Genomic DNA, 6,994 nt, shown 5'->3' on the forward strand with positions numbered 1-6,994 from the left:
TTACATTGTGACGTTTGATAGCACACAAGGTGTTCCTCCGGTATTCGGGAGTTGCATAATCTCATAGTCAGAGGAACATGTATAAGTCATGATGAAAGCAATAACAATAAACTAAACGATCATTATGTTAAGCTAACGGATGGGTCTTGTCCATCACATCATTCTCTAATGATGTGATCCCGTTCATCAAATGACAACACATGTCTATGGCTAGGAAACTTAACCATCTTTGATTAACGAGCTAGTCTAGTAGAGGCATACTAGGGACACTCTGTTTGTCTATGTATTCACACATGAACTAAGTTTTCGGTTAGTACAATTCTAGCATGAATAATAAACATTTATCATGATATAAGGAAATATAAATAACAACTTTATTATTGCCTCTAGGGCATATTTCCTTCAATCATATCTTGGTAAGTGTTGATGGGTATCATAATGGATTTCTCATAGTTTATTCTTAGAAGTGCATCTGAAGGTTCTTGAGTTGTTGCACCTGGGTTGGACAAGCAGGCATAATCAGAACAGCATCATCAACATATTGGATTACAGGGAAAATTGGAGCAGGGATGATTCTGTAGTGGTGCTTTGATAAGATCTGCCTGCATGGCCTCATTGAGTATTGACTGCAAAGTATCAGCTGCCAGAACAAACAACAATGGATAAAGAGGATCTCCATGTCTTACACCTCTCTTACAAAGGAACTGCTTTCTAGGGACACCATTCAATAGCACAGAAGAATACCCAGATTTGAAAATCATATTCATCCACATGAGCCATTTTCTCCAAAGCCTCTAGCTTTTAAGATCTCAAGAATGGTGCCATGATCGCTTAAGTCAAAAGCTTTTTCAAAGTCAAGCTTTAGAATGCCAAGTTCCTTCCTTGATGAATGTCATTGATGAATAAATTCATATGCCCAAGCTAAACAGTCTTGGATTGATCTTGATTTGATGAAGCCATACTGATTAGTGTGTACCAGTTTGAGGATAACATTTTTAAGTCTGTTTGCCAAGAGTTTGGTTATGATCTTAATGGAACAGTTGAGTAAAGAGATAGGTCTATAATCATTAGCTGACACTGGATTATCTTTCTTTGGAATAAGAGTGATGTAGGAGTTGTTGATGCTTTGCAGGTTGATTGACCCCTTGGAGAAATCATTAATGAGAGCAAAAAAATCAGGAGCAATGATATCCAAACAATGCTTGATGAAATTTGTGTTGAAACCATCTGTTCCTGGTGACTTATCAGTTGGAAGTTCTTTGATGACAGTCTCAATTTCTTCTTTAGAAAAAGGTTCCTCTAGCACTGACAAGTCTTGATTTGATTTTAGCAGATCTCCGAAATTTAGCAAATTATGAGTGGGAACAGAAGTACTCAGCCTTTGTTTGAAAGAAGTCTAGAGGATGTTAGCCTTATCAGTGTGAGCTTTGAAGCTATTACCAAACTCATCCTGCAAACAATCTATATGGTTTACTCTGTATTTGATTGTTGCTTTGGCTTTAAATTTTTTTGAATTAGCTTCCCCAAATTTGACCCATCTGATAGTGGCCCCCTGCTCCCAATATAGTTTCTGCCAATGTAAAAGCTTCAAAAGGTTTTCTTTAAGAAAAATCCTGCCATTCCATTCAGCATCAGATAGAGGTCTGAATTCTTCCAAGGAGTCAAAAAATAGAATAACCTCATTGGTGGCCTAGATGGAGTTGGTGAGATTAGAAATAGATTTAGCCCAAATCTTCAAGCCTTTTCTTAGCCTTTTGAATTTAGCATTGATTCTTTTGGCACTGTCAGAAATCTGCAAATCTTGTTCCCAATTTTGCTTCACAAAATCCTTGAAGCCATCAATCTGCAACCAGGAATTTTCAAATATGAAAATGGAAGCTTTGCGGATATGAGTTCCAATCTAGATCATACAAGGGATGTGATCAAAAACTGGTTTGGCTAGAGGAAGTGCAAGAGTGTTAGGGTACTGCACAGTCCAAGACTCTGATGTAAACACCCAGTCAAGCTTCTCTAGCAAAGGTGCAACCTCCATATTGCTCCAAGTGTAGCTCCTTCCTTTAACTGGTATTTCTACTAAAGCCAGAGAGCTGATTGCCTCATTAAAACTAAGCATTTCTGAGAAGTTCCCTCCTTTGTTTCTGTTGCTTGGGTACCTGATATAATTAAAATCTCCCATAATGATCCAATTAGTGTCCTCAGGCATTTGATTGTTCTTGAACCAGTTTAGAAATACAGCCCTCTCAGGCCCTTGGCAGGGTCCATAGATGTTGGTGAGAATCTATGAGTCACCAGTTAATTTAGACATAAATCTGATGGAGAGAGAAAAACCATTCTGAAAAATCTTTTCACCAGAGAAAACTGAGTCATTTCAAGCAATTAGAAGACCTCCAGAAGCCCCTACAGAAGTCAGAAATTCTAACTTGTTGATGTTCCTGGGGCAGAAGTTTTTAGTGTATCTGTCATCAAAAGTTTCCCTCTTTGTCTCTTGCAGACAAATAATGTCACTATTAGATTCAACAATTTTATTTCTCAAAGCCAGCCACTTGTTTGAGTCATTAATGCCCTTGATATTCCAGTTGAGGATGTTCCAGTTTCTATTCATGGACAGAGTGTGGTACTGTTAAAGCTAGAACTGGTGAAAAGGGTCCTCTGTACAACAGAGTGTCCATCTGTAGAGCAAAAAAGGTTCCATCTTGGAGCAGTGTAGCACTGGCAGATTCTCCCAACATAACACACAAAGAGCATACCCAAGGAATAAAACACAAAGTTGCGCAGCAATGCTGTAATAAACCATAGATCCATTACAATAGACTGACAAAAGGCCAGGTTCAACTTAAAGAACAACCAGAAGAACTGTTAGTTCAGATTACAACAAAAGATCTTCCACATGATAAACTAAGATATAAGGACTTGAAGTTGCAGTCTCTACTGCTGCTCCTTCTCTTTGTCTTTCTGCTGAGCTCCCTTGGCTCCTCCTTTGCTGCCCTTCTTCTTCTTTGGCTGCAGCAGCATATCCTCTGAGCAATCCTTTTCAGCAGCCTTGCAAAAGGACATAGACAGATTCTTTACATTTTTAGAGGTAATGATAGGAGGACTGGAGGAACATGGGAAACAATTCTTATTCTGACATGTTTTCCTCTTAAACCCATTATTGAGCTATTGGAGTCTAAAGCTTCTCCTTACCTCAGTCTCAACCACATGAGCTTTAGATTTCCTTTTCCTCTGAGCGTGAATTGCTGCTGTGCTGGCAGAGCAAAAAATTTCTTCAACAAGGCTCCCTTTAGCTGGAGGAGTAGAGGGGTTTGGGGCAGAGGAAGCTTCTTCTTCTACTTCAATGTGCTGGCAGGTGCCTGTGCGGTTGGGCATTTATCAGGAAGCAAAAAAGATATGGTGTTACTAGAGGATCCATCTATGATATAGCTCCACAGTTTAGAACACAACAGAGCCTTGGCCCAATGGAAATTGTCAGGTGATAGTAAAGCCAAAGTGATGAAATTGGACCATTCTGTAGGTACCTGTATTGCCTTAGCTGAGCCTTCTTTGGGAGCAAAGTGCTTGTGCCACAAGTCCAGACCTTCTTTGGCCAAAGATTCATCTTCATCTCTTTTCTCAAACGCCCCTTCTAGAAATTATTTTAGTCTTGGATCAGCTTGATCTGGAAGTTGCATAGTAGCAATAAAAGTATTATGCCTGAATATTGGTAAAGGAAAACCAGGAGGTGCTTCAAGGCTAGTACCTTCAGAACCAGAAACTTTTGTTGCAGGTAGTTGAGCCAAACTAGGGGGAGGAACTGCAGGCAAAATCACTTGTTGGGCTGAGTTTTCAATTTGATCAGAAACTGGCAAAGGAACAGGTGCCTCATCTTGATTGGTGGAAGTGAAATTCAGCTGATCAGAAGGAGAGGTAACTATTGTCCCAATAGTACTGTTAACAGAATTCACTTGGATTTCCTGAAGAACAGGGTCCTGCCTGTCAAGCTGCAGACTATCATGCAGAGCTGGTACTTGTGGACGCTGATCATGCATCAAATTCTGTATAATAGGATCTTGAAGAAGTGACAGCTGCAATTGAGGCACATTATCAACAACAACTTGCAGGGGGCCTTCCTCTGGCTCCACTTGGGCATCAGGGGTATCTTGCACTTGAAGTGGGAGTTCAGACTGTGGAAGTTGAGCTGGTAGATTAAGATCAAACCCTCCCATAACTTGCAGAGAAGGGACATGCAAAGGAGCAAGCAGTTCTTCCAACTCATGAGGATTGATGTTACCTCCACCAACAGACTATGTTGAACCAGCAGAACCTGGAAGACTCGGAGAAAGAGTGATGTCACTAACACCTTCTTCATTATGTTGATCATTGTGCATGTCAAGAGGGCCCATGAGGTCATTGAGCTCCAAAAAATCCCCTACATGAATCTCCAAATCAACATTGTGCTGTTCTGGCATGGCCCAGTGGCCCCAACCTTCTTCCTCTGCTGCCTGCTCCTGATTAACATTTTGCATGCTGGTTTTCCTGCTCATTATTTTCCTGTTGTATGAGATGGAAAGCAACTGGCCCCACAACATGATTGTTGTGGTTTGGGTGATGAAATTGCTCCTGTGGCCGTGGATGAGGATTCCCATCAGCAGGCATTGGGTCCTCCTCTGGTGGCCCCTCCAAAGGAATGTCCTAAAAAATGATAACAGGACATGTCCAGGACTGACCTCTGAAACTATTTGTACCTGAGATAAGGATACTGACAGGGATATCTCTGAGAGCATACACACTGACTTTTAACAGCAACAACATCATCTATAGATTTTGATCTATGCCACGACATTAATCTCCCAAAACTGGCAGTGGCATTAAATATGAGAACAAATTTTAAATAACCGGGTAAAATGGTTTGGTTTTTCTTCTGGTTTTGATCGGTTCAGTTTTTTTGGGGCTGAACTTTTCTTAGTTTGGTTTGGTTTTGGGTACGTAGAAAAACTAATTCGGGTACAGTTTGTTATGGGCTTAATAAGTTTGGTCTAACACGGGTGTAAACTATAGGTCCAACCGGTTCCTCGCCCTGGAGCAAGCCCAATCACGCATTCCCTCTCTCCCTCGGTCCCTCCATCCTCCAGGCCTCCGCCGCCGCCGGCCGCCAAGGCACTAACCACCTCCTTGGAGGCAGAGCCTCGGAGCCAGCGCCGCCTTGCCGACGCAAGCGGCCCGTCACCACGCACGGGGCGCTCTTCCTCGCGCTCTCCCTTGCGGGCCTGGCCGGTTCCCTCGACTGCACATCCTGTCTCCTCACCAACCACGATGCCGGCCACCTGCTCCGTCGTCTCCGGCAGAGGTTACTCCACCTAGCTGCAGCACTCGTGCGCTTGGCGGCTAGGGTTCGTCTCCAGCCCCTCCCTCCCCCATCAACGAGAGGAGCATCCGGTGCCTCCGCCCTCGAGTTCGTCGACGGCGCCGTCCTCCAGCAGCAGCCGCCGCAGGTACAGAGCCATCAATCCATCTTCCCCCTCGCCCCCATTTTTTTCCTCGATCCAACCCATCGATCCATTAGACACTGTATATTTTTGGCGCTGGTAGAAATCAGACCCGCAAAGAATTACCTCCGGTAGTAGCAGTTGTTGTGGTGTTCGGGGTATGTGCAGTAGTAGAAACAAGTGACCCATCTATGCAAATAATCTTCAGACTAAAAGTAAATGTATATGAGCATTGGATGATACAATGTCTGAATCTTGCATGATACAGTGTCTGAATCTTGCATGGAAAGATGCAGCAGTACTGCCCCCTTTTTTTGAACCATGTTAATTGTGGCTATATGCATCTATGATGCAGATGTTCAGGGGTAATAAAACTTCCATTTTTCTAACAGTTTTTAAAATTTGTTTAGGCCTCTTATTAGGGGAAACCTGTTTGATTAAAATTATTAACAACAGTTTTTGAAATTGGCTAGAGATGACTTGCCATATTGTGAATGAGAACTGGGTGTCAATGTAAAGATATATCATGGTTACAAGTTCTAATTTTTTTTGTCTTTTCAGATCAAGGTACAGACTACTACCGCCATGAGAACTCGGTGACATCCATCATCGGTAGATGGCGTAACACAATCCCGGCTTGGAATCAATTATCACCCTTAATTCAGCTCCGTTTGTTATTACCTCTGGACTTCAAGTGTTGCTTGTGCAGAATATGTAAGCTGTCAAGTGTAATATTTGTGCTTCAGAATCTGTGTTTTGTACTAGTACATGTTATGAAGCTGTGAAGTGTTCATCAATTTAAGTATTGGTAGTGCAGAATATGTAAGTTGTTATTAAGCTGGTGCTATGTTTTTAGCTGTCCAAGTGCAGGATCGTTCTTGTATTGAGCTGTACATGTATGGGCGGGGAACTGATATAGAACCATAGGCTAAAACCATAGTTCCTAGAATGGGTTAGTTTGGTTTTGAGGAATTTGTCATGTGGTTTAGTTTGGGTTGGGTGCCAATGCCAATTAAGTGGTGTTAGTTTGGTTCAGTTTCCAAAACGTCATCACGTGGGTTTGGTTCAGGTTTGGTTTGGTTACCCACCCATTCTCAGATTTAACTGGCATTAGAGAGTTCAGTAAAGTTCCTCAGATCTGCTGGAAAGCCTACCAACAACAACCAGACCTCTCTATTAAGAGAAAAAGCTCTTCCAATTCAATCCTTCATTGTGCTTTTGGAAAAACAGATGGATATCATCATAAAGATGCAGATTAGAAGGTTGAAAATCGGAGGCCGAAGCGTTAATTGCTCCCCCATATCTACAATTAGCTTGAATATGGCCAAGCCGCTTGCAGCCCTTGCAATGGATACGGCTCGTGCAACTGGGCCGAAGATGGCCTGAGTCAAGGCACCGGACGCAGAAAGGCCCCTAATTAGTATGGGCTACAGGAGAGTTACAGTATGGAAGAGGCCCAGAATTTTGAAAACCCGTCGATCCCGCCCTTCCGAGGGCAAGATTATTGGGGGAAGTTAATACGGAGTTTAAGG

The 6,994-nt window shown here is 42.5% G+C and overlaps 1 long non-coding RNA gene across 1 annotated transcript; it reads left to right on the plus strand.

Moving 5' to 3' along the window:
- The first annotated feature begins 5,043 nt into the window (after window positions 1–5,043).
- LOC123049196 (uncharacterized) lies at window positions 5,044–6,326 on the plus strand. Its single transcript, XR_006423474.1, has 2 exons — window positions 5,044–5,468; window positions 6,024–6,326. It is a non-coding gene; the product is annotated as an uncharacterized lncRNA (long non-coding RNA).
- Window positions 6,327–6,994: the final 668 nt, after the last annotated feature.

Source organism: Triticum aestivum, chromosome 2D, assembly GCF_018294505.1.
Source record: "Triticum aestivum cultivar Chinese Spring chromosome 2D, IWGSC CS RefSeq v2.1, whole genome shotgun sequence".
Lineage (NCBI taxonomy): Eukaryota > Viridiplantae > Streptophyta > Magnoliopsida > Poales > Poaceae > Triticum > Triticum aestivum.